This window comes from Triturus cristatus, chromosome 5_2, assembly GCF_964204655.1.
Source record: "Triturus cristatus chromosome 5_2, aTriCri1.1, whole genome shotgun sequence".
In the NCBI taxonomy this organism is placed as follows: Eukaryota; Metazoa; Chordata; class Amphibia; order Caudata; family Salamandridae; genus Triturus; species Triturus cristatus.
In genome coordinates, this window is record NC_140588.1 from 730524002 (window position 1) to 730539644 (window position 15643).

The following is a 15643-nucleotide window of genomic DNA, read 5'->3' on the forward strand; positions in this document are numbered from 1 at the left end:
TGGGGGGAGATCGACGACATTGCCCTGTGTGTGAGAGAGAGACAATGTTAATGGTGTTACATGCGTCATCCATGTTTTATACATATTCAAGTTGACACAGTTGCTCTGGGTAGTTGGATATGTCTAGCATTCCTCTCACAGTGCACTTGTGGATGGGTATGTTGCAGGGGTCAGATTGATATGTACTCCTGGTTATTTGGCCTGTCTAATGAGTGTTGGGATGCTTATTTGGCTATGGATTGGTCTTGTTGTGTGGCAATTTGCGTTGGCTGCCCCGGGGGTGTGTGTTTGTGTAAGGGGGGTGGGGGTGACCGGGCATGCTGTTGGGTGTGGTGTGACTTGTCATTGGGTCGACCAGGTGATGTGTCTATCCCCTCATGGTGCCTGCTTGCATGACAGTGAATGTGAGTTCCTGTGGTAGGTAGGTGGCATGTGGAGTTGGTGTTTGAGTGTACAGTGGTCACAGGTTTGCCTTGTGCTGTCTACAGCAGGGCCAAGTGTCATCTACCTTGTCTGTACTTGGCAAGTCCCTGTGGATTGTGCATGGTGCATGGGTATGTCCCTTGGCCACGGCTGTCAACACTTTTCCTATGTGTGACACACTCTTTGTTGTTGCATCAGTTTTGAACGCAGGGAGCAGTGTAGCAAGCGTGCGTAGCGAGCGCTGCAGGACCGACTTACGTGTTGCACTGTACGCGCCCAAATGTTGCTTTGTCATGTCTATTGGAGAATGCAGGTAGGAAACTTATGCATTTGTGACTGGGTTCTAACAAACACAGTGAGTGGGTATACTGGGTGTGAGGTTAGGTTTGTGCCTGCAGCGAGGATCGACTCGTGCACAGTTTGACACATGGGCCAGTGCTTTCCAAACGAACGAGGGGTGTTTCACGCACTGCCAGACCTTGTCAACATGCACACAGTCCACCTGCTGATGGGCGGACATGCCCACACCACCCAAGGGTGATTTTGTCTCCCTCTGTCTCTCTCTCTCCCTCCCTCTGTCACCCTCTTCCCTCCCTCTGTCTGTCTCCCTCTGTCGCCCTCTGTCTCCCTCCCTCTCTCTCCCTCCCCCTCCCTCTGTCTGTCGCCCTCTGTCGCCCTCTGTCACCCTCCCTCTCTCTTTTTCCTCCCCCTCCCTCTGTCTGTCACCCTGTGTCGCACTCTGTCGCCCTCTGTCTCCGTCCCTCTCTCTCCCTCTCCCTCCGTCTGTCTGTCACCCTCTATTGCAATCTGTCGCCCTCTGTCGCCCTCTGTCTCCCTCCCTCTCTCTCCCTCTCCCTCCGTCTGTCTGTCACCCTCTGTCGCACTCTGTCGCCCTCTGTCTCCCTCCCTCTCTCTCCCTCTTCCTCCCTCTCTCTCTCTCCCTCTTCCTCCCTCTGTCTGTCGCCCTCTGTCGCCCTCTGTCGCCCTCTGTCGCCCTCTGTCTCCCTCCCTCTCTCTCCCTCCCCCTCCCTCTGTCGGTCTCCCTCTGTCGCCCTCTGTCTCCCTCCCTCTCTCTCCCTCCCCCTCCCTCTGTATGTCTCCCTCTGTCGCCCTCTGTCTCCCTCCCTCTCTCTCCCTCTCCCTCCGTCTGTCTGTCACCCTCTGTCACCTCAGCCCAGCTTCCTGGGCACACATACTTTGCTGGTCATTCAAAGGCCATTGGCTTGTTCATGTGGCTTTGTATAGAATCTCCCGGACCCCATTGGGCAGAGTGTCTCTGAGTCTGCGCTGCAGCGGCGGTGTGTGCTGACACTCTTTCACATTGTTGCCTCTTCATTAGCTGCTGTTATGTGCGAATTGGGCCTTCATACTCATGTCATCCTGCGACGCGGCCGCCATTTGCAGGCGACACAGTACAGTGTCGGGACACACTGTTTGTGTAGCTCTGCCCTAGACCATATGGGCTGAGGGCATTGGTGTCTGCTTCTGAGTTGCACAATGTGATTTTGGAGGCCCCCCCTCCCAGCATCATGGACATCCTGTCTTGTGTTGGTGTTTTGTGTGGCCTGTGACTTGGCATGGCCTTGCTTGGTGCATGGGGCATGGTGCCGATAGTGGCATGTGCGTGTTGTTGGAATGTGGTTGTGTCCGGTGATGGCTTTGAGGTAGTTGCGTGCATTATCGGGAGTTGGGTTGTGGACGCGGTTCCCCCCATGTGGGGTGATTTGTTTGTGTACTCACCAGGCTCGGCGAGTCCTTCTAGTCCGTGTACTCCCATCGGCGGCAGCGTGCGCATCACCTTCTCCTCCCAGGGATGGTAGTGTACCGGTCTGCGGGCCGGCCCACCTCCAGTGATGTTGGCCTGGTTGTGTTCGTCGGTCATTTTGCGGCGGACCGTCCTCCGCCGATCGTACCACCTGGCTTGGCATTCATGCCTGGTCCTTCTGATGGGTGCAACAGCATTCACCCTCTCGATGATCCTCTGCCACATGGCTGATTTTTCAGATACGCTGGTCTGTCTGACCAATGTTCCAAAGAGCTGTGGCTCGACTCTGATGATTTCGTTGACAAGAATCTCCAGCTCCGCTGTTGTGAACTTTGGATTCCTGTCTGTGGGCATGGTGTGGGGTGTGGGTGTGGATGGTTGTGGGTGTGTGTGTGGGGTTGTGAAGGTGTGTGTGTGAATGTGATGAGGGGGTGATTGTGAAGGTGGTTGTGTGAAAGTGTGCAAGTGTAAGGTGTAGTAAAGGTTGAAGTCTGGTGCAGTGGGTTTTCTGTGGGGTCTGGCAGCAGTGGGTCTGTTGCAAAGGCTCATGGTTTGTGTGTGTGGGCCCTTTTTATTGGTCCATTTGTGGGTGTTGCTGTGTTTGAACTTTGGGTGGGTGTGTTATAAGGGGTGGTTGTGTTTTGGGCCACTGTTTACCTGTTTGGCTGTTGCAGGTCAGTGTATTGGGTGTATTTGGGCTTGTTGGACATGTTTTGTGGTGTTGTGCGATTCGAATTGACTCTCCTTGTGGTGTTTGGCAGTGTCCTGGTTCAGTACGTGTGTTTTTCGCGTCTGTGCGGTGCGTACATCGGCCATGTTGTTGTACAGTGCTCACATTTGCTATGGCTTGGTACGACTCGTACATGCGCACGGCTGGGTGAGGGTGCTGGTGTAGGGGCCTTGGGTAGGGTGCGTACAGGCATGGGCAGGGTGTGGGGGCCTGGGGCTACATGCCGTACATACGTGAACCCAGGGTACGACACGTACATGGGGGGGCTGGGTGTACAGGGCGTACATATGGGGTGCTGGGGGTACGGTGTGTGCCCCCACCCCCGTATGGACGGTGCGTACCCCCAGCCCCCACATGTACGTGCCGTACACCTGCCCCCCGTATGTACGCGCCGTACCCCCAGCCCCCCCTATGGACGGAGCGTCCCCCCCTCCCCCCCAGGTACGAAGCGTACCACCACCCCACATAGGTACGCTGTGGACCCCCCCAGCGCGTAACGCACCGTACATAGGGGGGGTGGGGATATGCCTCGTACCTATGGGGTGGTGGTACGCTCCGTACTTACGGGGTGGTGGTACGCTCCGTACCTACGGGGGTGGTGGTACGCTCCGTACCTACGGGAGTGGTGGTACGCTCTGTACCTACGGGGTGGGGTGGGAGTACGGCGCGGACATGGGGGGGTGCTGGGGTACGGCGCGTACGTGGTGGGTGTGCTGGGGGGTGTGTTCGGCGCGTATGCGGGCAACTATTTGGACGTCTCCATAGTTGCTATGGGAGTTCGCACCGTACGGTGTTTTTTCCATACGGTTGTGCATTCGGACGGACGGGACGGATCGTACTTGCGCGCTCAGACTTCAGTTTCCCGATTTGTAGGTAAAAATGTCCGGGGACGTGTCAGACACTATTTCCGACCCGAGGACATGTCGGGGTATTTTCCCAATGCGATTCGTATGGATTTTTTAACATGCGAATCGTACTTGCCAGTTTGGACGGGACTTGTACGATTCGTACGGTAAAAAAACCGGATACGATTCGTACGGGGGAAATTTTTAACGGATCGGAATCGACCCCATAGTTTTTTTATATATAAAAAATAATGTTACATAAATGAAATAATAAAATTAACAAATGATTTAGATGTAATGTACATTTAAAAAATCTGATAAATAAATTTAATTAAAAAAATTTAACAAACATATATAAAGTGTAAGTATATTTACATTAAAACAATTAAACTAATAATTTTAATTCATTTTAAAATGTTATAAATATATCCAAATTTACAAATAAATATATATATACATACACCTATAACATTAAATGCAATAAAAAACATTATATCATAAATTAAAACATTAAAATATTTAATACTTTTTTTAACTGACATTTTGCACTCCATTGAGTGCAACAGTAGAGACAATGTTGGCTAGCAGAGGGGTAAAAATTACTATTCCCACTCCAGTTAGTGCAACAGTAGGGAAAGTGTTGGATAGCAGAGGGTTAAAAATTAATATTCCCACTGAAGTCAATTCAAAATTAAAAACAAACAAAATATCAACTACATAACTAAATAAAAGTTAAAAACAAAAAAAGTAATCATAGGAAAAGATAGAAACATAATATAATGTTTAAACATCTAGAAATTACCTACAAACATTAGTTTCTAAAAATATAAAAAAATATTTACAAACAAATAACTATATTTAATAGAAATTAATTATAATCAAAAACATTAAGGGGTCGATTCCGATCCTGTATTTTTTTTCCCGTACGACTCGTATCCGTATTTTTTTCCGTACGAATCGTACAAGTCACGTCCGACCCGTGAAGTACGATCCGTACGGGAAAAAGTACATACGGATCGGCCCGATCCGTACGAATCGTAGCGGGAAAATTAGTACGAGACGGACCCGGACTCTTCTCCGTACAAATCGTGAAAATGAAGTCCGACCGTACTTGTACGATCCGGACCGGCGTTACAATTTACGATTCGTACGGAAAACGTCCCGTACACGGGGAATAACTTTGCCTGCTATGAAGCGAAGTTTGTACGCACCGTACCCCCAGAGCGAATGTATGGTGCATACCCCCAGTGCGTAGGTATGCACCGTACCCCCAGCGTGAATGTACGGTGAGTACACCCAGCACGTAGGTACCCTATCGTACCCCCAGCACGAATGTACGGTGCGTACCCCCAGCGGGTATGTACGCACCGTACCCCCATAGTGAATGTACGGTGCGTACCCCCAACATCACTTATGTAAGGTGGATGATGCGGGTACGCGATGTTGCGGGTACGCACAGTACATTCGCTATGGGGGTACGGTGCATACATATGCGCTGGGGGTACGCACCGTACCCACAGATTCATGCGTGGGTACGGTCCGTACCTGAGGACTCATGGGGCCGTAGGGGTACGCACCGTACACACGTATTCATGCATGGGTACTGTCCCTACCACTGTTGTCATGGTGCCGTAGGGGTACGTGTGGTACGCACCGTACCTACGCATGTTGTTCTTACCTTCTGCGGCGTGTGCGTCGGGTGCGGTTCACCAGGTCGTAGGCCAAGAGGACCGGGATGACACGTACGATGGGGTTCATGGCTGTACGTCGCGTACCGGGACTCCGTGGTGTAGGGTACTGCTTTCCCGGCAGTTTTTCGCTCCCGTAGTCACAGCGAGGTACGTAGTGACGTCGGTACGAATCGTACTTGCTGGGCCGGAAAACCCTGCTGAAATACGTGCGGACGTCGCGTACAAGCAGTTCCGGATCGGAATCGTGGGTATTTTTTTGCTGTATGGTCTTTTGTACGATTCGTACAGAAAAAGACTTTCTGTACGAATCGTACTTCCTAGGTTGTAGAATGAGTTTACCTGGTACGAGTCGTACGGAGAAAACGCTCCGTACGACTATTCGTGCAGCCTTTTTCCATGATTGGAATCGGCCCTTTATTGTTACATTAAATTAATGTTTTTCATTTCCTAGCCTATAACACCACACAATTCACAGCAAACATCTAAATTATTTATCAAATACACAAATATTATTAATTACAAAACAAATTAAAACAGATAAAAATGAATTTACTCATCAAACATTGCCCTTATAAAACAAAGTCCACACACAAAATAAAAGTAAACAATTACCATAAATATTTATCAATGAATTAATGAATAATAATGAGCAAATAATTATTAATTAATAAAACCTAAAATACTTTCCACCCTTTACCCAAATAAATACCACAACACACACCTAAAAATCATTACACAATTTCCATAAATAATTTTACATTATTAAATAATTATCAATGAACAACTTATTAATTAATTTAAAATAATTTACTTCCCAACCTTTACCACTACAAACCCCACCACCCACATCTCAAATGATTTACACAATTGCCATATTTAATTTTTATTTATTTAATTACCATTAATTAACAATTAATTCATTAATTCTAAATACATTACTTTCCACTCTATTCCCCAATCAAAGCTACCACCCATTCCTAATAAAATGACCCAATTAACACAATTAATTATCAATTAATTATTAATAATGAGCAAACAATTGATTTATAATTATGAATAAATTATTTCCCCAAAATTAACACTATAAATTATACATTATATAGATATTAATATAAATATTATTAAATTTCTTAAAATTCAATTACTTCCCACCCTATTCCCCTGTAAACTCACAACACGCCCTAAAAAAAATAACACAATTACCATAATAACTAAATAATTAATAAATAAAAATTAACAACAAATTAATAATTAATTAATAATAAATTAATTTCCACAATTAACACTGTAAAATCTAAAGAGAGGAGTTGACCTAACGGCTAGGACGCTCTACCTCGGACCTGGGTTTGAGCCTCGGTAATGATGCTGAACATCCTGTGATTCTGGGCAAATCACTTAATCTCCCCGTGCCTAAACAAAAAAAATTAATGTGTGTCCTCATGTAACGTAACTATTGCTATGTAAAGCGCTCTGATACCTGATTGGATTCGGGTCAAGTTTGCGCTATATAAAACTCTGCAAAAAAAAAAAAATACTAATAAATAAAAAATATTAATTAATTTATTATAATTATATTAATTCCTACCCTATTCCCCTATAAACCCAAAACCAGCTACAGAACTAAAAAATGCAAAATTTTATTAACATAAAATGTATCACTACTAAAAATGTAACACATATATTAAAAAATAAAAGCAATACTTCTACAAAAAAAAGATCACATACTTTTAAAATACATACTAGAATATATAACACTAATTTAAAAAGCGACAATATGAACAACTTTATTTTTGCAAACGATATTACTAACATCGATATTTTCAAAAAAATATTTCTTACCTTAAAGTCGATATTCTTGACCATGATATTCTTGCTGTCCATATTTCTGTATCACTATATTTTCAACTCGATATTTGTGTATGTCGATATTTTAACCTCACTTTTCTGTCTTTGCACTGGATGACGTGAGGGTAGTGTCTTGGCACATCAGAGGCATTCACAACATTCCTATCTCTTACGCTGATGACACCCAACTCCTCCTCACCTTCGACAAAACTAGATCAGACATACAAACCATTTTTTCTCAGGGTATGATGGCAATTGCCTCCTGGATGAAAACTAACTATCTCCAGTTAAACTCTGAGAAATCTGAGATTTTGTTGTTTGGGGGTGCTGACATTTGTTGGTCACCCAGTTGGTGGCCTGAGGAGTTGGGTAAAGCTCCCACTCCCAAAGAGGTAGTTAAAAATCTGGGCATTAAGCTCGATAAGAAACTTACCCTTCAGACACATGTTAATACAATTGTTGGTTCCTGCTACCATATTTTAAGTTTACTTAGAAGAGTTTTTCTGTTGCTCCCTCTTTCCACCTGGAAGACTTTAATTCAGGCATTGCTCATGAGCAAGATTGATTATTGTAATGCTCTTCTTCTTTCTACTCATGTAGCTTTATTGGATAAATTGCAGGTTATCCAAAATACGGCTGCCCGTTTGGTAACTGATTCACCTGCTAGGACTCCCTCACTGCCTTTGTTGCATGAATTACATTGGTTGCCAATCAAAAAAAGAGTGCAATTTAAAACAGGCTGCATGATTTTTAAGGCTCTAAACGAGCTTAGCCCTCTATATCTTGCTAGGAAATTGAAAGCATATATTCCTATATGCTCACTTAGATCAGGATCTAAAAAAAAACTCCTTTCTGTTCCTAGAATAAACAAAGCCTGCACTGGTGGCAGGGCCTTTTCGTATCTGGCTCCAATGTTTTGGAACAGTCTTCCCCAATATCTTCGTACGGAAATGCCCCGACTCCACTTCAGAAAGCTGATGAAAACACATCTTTTCTAGTGTCAAGATAGTCTTCTGTTGCTAGCGCAGAGATACCCCTTGGGGTGATTCAGCGCTATATAAAATCATAAAATAAAAAAATAAAATAAATACTAACAGTTACAATGACAACACATATCTTATTCGAGGCAGAGTGGGGATTGCTTCCTTGTAAGGGACTCACCGAATGGATGCTGATGTGGACAAAATGGAGAAAAAAGGAATGGATCAGTTCTTCTCTTCCAGATACTCTGGTTATGTCAGGGGTGTGGCCATTTGGCTGGCACCAGGAGTTCCATTTCGATTCCAGGAGGTGCACGCAGAGGTGGAGGGCGGAGTCCTACCAATGTCCAACCTGCTGGATGATAGGGAGATAAGTCTTCTGAAAGTATATATTCCCAATTGTGAGAGTAAAACCTTCTTTTGGTCTGTAATAGATGTATTAGCACCACTCATCATTTGATTTGGACAGGAGACTTTCATTCTATACTGGATGGGGACCTGGATAGATGGGGTGAGAAGGCAGAGCCAATGATTTGGCTCACATGGGAGTTTGTTGAACTAGTCAATTTCTCCGAGATCTGAAATGGATTCTCATATCAGGTGCACAAGTGAGTAAAACGTGTCTTGTCAGCAGGGGAAGCAAATAAAGCCGCTCTCATGTGAGACAAATCGTTGGCTCTGCCCTTTCACACCGTCCCCTGAGGAAGATTCCAAAGGGGCTTAAGGTCAAGACTAAGACAGCGTTTTATTGGTTGATGCTACATTTATTGAAGGATTGTAATACCTACTATTGAGGTTTTTCACCTTAAGTACAGGCTGTTTTTTGTTTCCCAGTCCTGATGAAGACCCGCGTTGATGTTTTGATACAAACACATAACCTGAATGGGTCAAAATGTCGACAATAATCAGAAGTGCTCCTTAACTCTGTCAGAGAGTAACAAAGAACAAGGGAACCCTGTGTGTCAAGAGGGACCAAGGGTAAACAGTATATTACAAGAGACAGTGCTCCCTACCAAGGAACATAAGGGTATAAACACAGAACTACAATTATAGCTGTGTTGGTATAAATCCAAATGGAAAAGATTGTCTTTATTTAAACATACAGTAAACAAAAAGGAACCAATTCAATAACATTCCAGTGGGTAAAAAGTGGCAGGGTATGGAAATCACCAGATTTCCAGACCTCAGGCATTCACATCAAGAAGTGACATTAACGGTACATGTTTACAACAGTCACAGTGCGAGAAACATCTTGTGCTCCACATAAATCCTCATAAAATTGGAGTCACGGTGTGGGTGTCGACGACGTTTCGATCACAGCTTAAAATGGGGGGATCATCATCAGGACTAGAAGATCTATATGCCTGAGAGATAGCCTAAAGGATGTAAGGGACTAGGGAAGGAGGGGAGGGGGAGAAAGGAAAAAAGGAACATGGGGAAGGACAGGAAAGGAGTAAAAATTAAAAAAGAAGAAAACCAGGTTGAGAAAAGGGGGCGGTTGGGTAACAACCAAGATAAAACATGCGTCTGTAGGTAAAGGGTAAACCAAGGGATGAGTTTATGCGCAATACAAGGCCCGCTGTACAGTGGTACTGCAGTGAATTAGATGTGAATAACACATGCTGAATTGATAAGTGCTATGGTGAACATGGAGTAAAAGTGCTGAGGTCAGGTGGAATAAAAGTGCTGAGTGTCGGTGCAGTGGCAGTGCATGGTTCTCCGTTGCATGCAAAGAAGCCTGGCAACTCCTAGTAGTGAAATGGGGGGTGATGAACTGACCTGAGTCAGATAAAGTGGAGTGGGGGATATATCCATGTCATACAGTCCTCAGGGGGTATCCAATCTAAAAATAACCAGAATATTAGGCTAGTGAAGCAATAGAGTTATAATAAGTGTGTATGAAAAAATCAAACACTTACTGCCAGCGGATACGGGAATTGGAGAGCGGGTCAGGAAGCAAGGTCCTGCCCGTGGAACCCTGTTGCCCGCATACAAATAAAACGGCTGAATGGGCACCTGAGAATTACAAGCATTGGCATAGCCAATAGGTCTCGCCTCTGGGACCTTATAAGTATTTAATTATGCAGCACAATATCCTTGGTGCAACATCAACTCTTGCATGGCTAAACACTTATAATGTCCCAAAGGCGACACCTATTGGCCCTGCCAATGCTTGTCTATATATAGTTGTGCTTGCCTCCGGCGTGCTCCAGCAGGTGCATTCACCCACCGAGCCATCAAATTTGTTCTGTTGGTATGAAAGAAGTGGTTGGCCAACTTTTGCACATCTCCACATAAAACTTATCGCTTCCTGCACCCAGCGACTGCCCTGTTACTTAAATTTTTTTAGTATCCCAAAGCCCCCCAAAGGTGCAGTGCCACCGCATGTAGGCGCTTCACATAAACTACATACATCAACGAATAAACATTCGAATCTCTATAGTGACTGCGTTAACGCATTGGGCCAAGTAGTTGCTTTATTGGTCCAACACAAGCTGGCTGGAAAGTTGATGCCGCATACAATCTCATCAGGTTTACACATTTTCAAAAGGCGGCATCACGGAGCTGTACGTAAAAGCACTAGGCTTGCATCAAAATACGTGCACATATTTTTTGCAAGTTTCTGCTATAGGCCCAAAGGGGATATTAGACCATACTGGAATTAAAGATACCCACCAGCTGTGTACAGCAAAACTAATTTTTTACCCAAAATGTGCCTTTGAAAGCACCTCGTGACTTTGCTCTTGAATGTACGCGCCTGCAATGTTTCAAGGCGCGCCCAAGCTGACCTACGAGATGTATTGGCACTGGATACAGAATGACATACATTTTTAAAACTTTCCAACAATCACAGTAAAGCACCGTGATGTATCAGAGTGCGACAAGTGCACTACACTTCTATTGAGTGTCTAGTGACAGCCAGGTGCCCAGAATTCTATCTGTAAAGTGCAAACTCCCTTCGCTGTGAGCCTGCGTGTGGGTGCGCCGCAGTATAGCGCTTACCATCAGCATCATAGTGCTTCCAGATGTCTAAGAACTGGGAAGCTGTGAGCTCGGCCAGGTGCAGGTAGGGGGGCTGCGACTTCTGCTTCAGGGCCATGGCCAGGCAGGGGTCCTCAGGGGTCTCTGGTCCTCAGGGCTCTGTTACCCAAGGGGTAGCTCCTTGTGGAGGCTCGAGTGATGCCCAGGTGATGCTCAGATACTCCTGACTGCATCCCCTCACTCCACTCTTCGCCGCAGACTCCTGGCCCCGCTCGACGGCACACCCTTTATATACCGCCCCTGGGGGAGGCGGCCAATTCCTGCCGGAGTAACAAGAGGGCGCTGGTGCTCTGGAAACCCGAGGCTGGGAGGGAGCCCAGATATGCGAGGAAAGGTCTGAGACCTGTGCATGGGGTCGTGGCAAGGAGAAGGGTGGGGGCAGGGGCCGAGCCAGGGGCCAGGATGTGGGAGAGTCACTCAGTGAGGGGGTAAGGGACCTTTCAGGGTAGGTGATCATGATAGAGGGGGCGGAGGGCAACAGGAAATGAACAGGCACCCAAGACACCTACTTTCTGTGAAGAGAGCTGCCCAATCAGAAAAGTGCAGCAAAGCGTGTTTTAGGTGCAAGGTGAATAGGGGTGAGGGGCAGAGGACAGTATATTACATTTATAAGAAGGGGCAAGAGCACACCATTCCCCTTGCAGCGGTGGCACCGGGGCTCAGGGGGTTGAGAGGGGCCCACTTCACTCCAACTGGGGGAGGCGGGCCCATTTCACATCCGTGCACCCTTGCACTGGGTGGGGTGGGACTGGGTGACGTGCAGGCAGCACCAGCAGGCCCGGCTGAAGGGTGAGCCCAGGCCAGAAATGAATCTATACTGCAAGAGCTAAGGGCCGACAGGGAGAACCAAGGAAAGCAGTAACTTGTTGGGTGAAAGGGACAGGCTGTTCAAAGAGAGAGCACGGCCTAACAAAGGAAGAAGGTGCTGGTGACAGAAACAAGAGGGTGTCAAAAACATGGCAAAAGTGAAAGCACCAAGTTTGGAGCAAAAGTGCACCAGGGCCAGCACGACCGCCATCTGTTTCCAATTAAAAACATTGAAAACAGATGGCACTGCTGCTCGCTCCCGAGCTCCCTAGGCCAGGGGAGAGAGAAGGCAGGACATGCACCCGCCTTTGGCCAATTGCATGCTGTCTTTCTAAGAAAGAGGCAAGCAAAGGCCAATAGAGTGGGCGCAAAAAAAAAAGCACACACGCGAGCGTGTGCTCCAAGTTAAAAGCCCTTACTAAAAGCCTCGCAGGGCAGCGCATGCGCGCTGGCTCAGGCGAGACCTAAAAAAGGGGGAAAGGCTGAGCGAGTCACAAATAAATCGTCTCTGCAAAGGTGCCCAAAGGTGTCAACGTACATATGCACCCACCTGAAGGTAGCTGATAGTCCTGTTGAGCGGATTCCGGAACTCAGGGATCGGGAGCAGGGGAACACGCCGAATGCGTGTGCCGGTGAACTCAATTAAAGGTGCAGTTGGGAACCACGCATGGGTGAATGAGACTGATGTCAGAGTGAAGAATAGTACGGAAAACCGTGGGTGCCATGTTAAATGAGGAAATGGACAGTGGAAGTGTGGAGTGATAAAAGAGCAGGCGTTTCAAGGTAATATGGATGTCTGTGCTCCTGTAAAATCCATGAGTCACTATAAGTGACCTTATCTTTCAGGTGGCTTGTCCATGTTGTTTTTTGTTTTTTGATTCAAGGTAATAACCATAATTGAAAAGATACGCACATAAATTAAATTAATCTGCACATTAAGCAATCTTCCAACACTGAAATATATAATTCAAGACACATTTCAGGCCAAAAACCAATGCACAGTAGGGACATAAGCCAAAAATAATCAGCATACAGGCCAACGTCCGATTCACTTATAAAGATTAATTCACACAGGTTGCAGAACAGATCGCACAGAGATGGTAGAGGGCCACACGCAACAGTGGAGCCCATGACATTAGCCATGGTAGAGGCCATTTATATAAAAAACCTTGGATAACAATCTACAGATGCATACAAGGGTTAAAGATACAACACATATTGGTCACAAGTGTGACAGAAGGATAGGCAGGAATTTTCATCATTATTGAGACTCTAAGGGAAAAATCAGCGGAGGATTCTGATGTGCAGCACATGTGTGTCGCGAGGTACCCAGATTCTGGGTTAAGAGGGGGTTGAAAAGACCATACAGTTTGGACAATAAGGTAAAGTCATAACAATATCGGTTCGTGCATGGACTAGGTCAGGTTGGTCCAATCCTCCATTTGGTTTATACCAGTTTGTAGGCTGATTATATATCTAAGCAATAGAGGATATCCACTTGAACAGACATTTGTTTTCTTGGGACACCATAATGAGCCATTCATGTTAAACTGTGTAATGTCGTTTGTATTTATTATGTTTCAGTCTTGGTATTTGTTATTGCTTATTTCTTATTCTTTATTCTTTCTTATATTTGATATGTTACTTAACAGTTCTGTGTGGTCCTGTGATATGTTATTATCTGCATCACTTCACGATATATGGTTGACAATATACCAAGTTAAATCTCCTTCTTTGGTGTAATTTTATTTTCCAAATATTAATGTGTCTTTCTGCACAATGTATTTGTCAACCCCCATAGTGACACATGGGACTAAATAATGTTTTGTAAAAAAAATGGCACTTCCCCTACAGAACCGATTGTTGTTGCATATTACTAAAACTTACAGTAAAAAAAGGCAATTTCAAAAGGAGATACAGGATCAGGAGGAGAAGTTAGTGCAGCCAACGGCCAGGTAGGTCGAAACTTTAGTAAGGCCCTGATAGAGGCAAAATGTCACATGGACGAACTTTGGGATAGTCTTGATAAATTTACCCTGTGCTATTATTGACAGCAGCTGCACAGAGAAGGATATAGACCAGGGAGACTATTGGCCTGGCTATAAGAATGGGAGGGACTGACTTCTCTGATTATGATGCTCAAGAATGAAGAGCACGAACAGTTTATAACTCAAGCAGCAATACATGTCACATTACAGCGCTAGCACAAGGACTCTGTAGGGACTGACTAGAGAGACTGTCCAACCGTGCTGCGGCTTCTGAGAGTCACTAACACACAGTTAGCGGAGCTAGAGAAAGACCTGACTAGAGAGACGCTGGTCATGGTTGTACAAGACATGCCCAGAAGCAAAATGCCACGTTCTGAAAGCTTACCGTCTGAATTTTACTATTCCTATGTAGATCTTTAGGTGGATGAATTACTAGAGGTAGTCACAGAGGCCAGTGACTTGAGGGAACTCCCAAGGGCTATGCAAGAGGTAATAAAAGTGAGGCCAGGACCCCAGCTGGAGTCAGATCACCCGCTAGCTATGATTAAAAGGGATGTTGAGGAGCTGTCCAAAATTCTGGCCAACAGACTGCAGGATGTCATTGGCTCGCTGATACACGAGGACTAGTGTGGTTTTATCCCCACCAAGAGTACTCTTATGAACATCTATTGTTTTGTGCATGTTATGCACTCAGTCCAGGAGTCTGATACGGACATGACTCAAGTTGACTTAAGAAGGCATTCAACTTGGTGGACTGGGATTATATGCAGACATTCCTACTCAAACTGGGATTTGGTCTGAAATTCTTAAGCTGGTTATCGCTGCTCTTTTCGAAACTAGTGGATGGGGTAAGATTGGTGGGGGTATATTTCTGAGTGATGGGACATCCAGAGGGGGGCAATGAAAGGCTGCCACCCTTCACCTTTCTTGTTTGCACTAGCTATAGATCCTTAGGCAGTTCACCTGCACACAGTGTGGCAGTGGTGGAGCGGGGCTCCAAATGAGTGTGACAATGCATGCAAATTCGTTGAATGTGGACGGTGTGCTCCTATATTTTCCAACAACCAGAGGTGGCAGCGCCGAAGCTGTTACACGAACTGACGAACTTCAGGAAAATCTTAGATCTGAAAGTGAACACTGAGAAATCACTAGCGTTCTTACCAGCCAGACTGGATGGAAAGTCAAATGGGTCACTGCCTAATATGGGACTGTGGTGCGAATTTGATAAGTTTCAATACCTGGGCATACAGATTGAAAATACAGCTGAGAAACAATACTCCTGCAATATGGGCCAGGTGTTAACGGGTGCATGGTCCTCGGTAGTCTTTTGGAATAAACTATCCCTGTTGGTCCTTGTAAGGAAATGCCAGGTTTTTGTACTGATGCTGCTAGTTTTTCAACTGTCAGAGTGCACTGAGGCCTGCTAACCAGGCCTCAGTGCCTGTGCCCTTACCCTTACATACATATCTCGAGTTGGCTCATACCCAGTTGGCTAAGCTAGTCTCCCTGCAAGTACCTCATAAATTG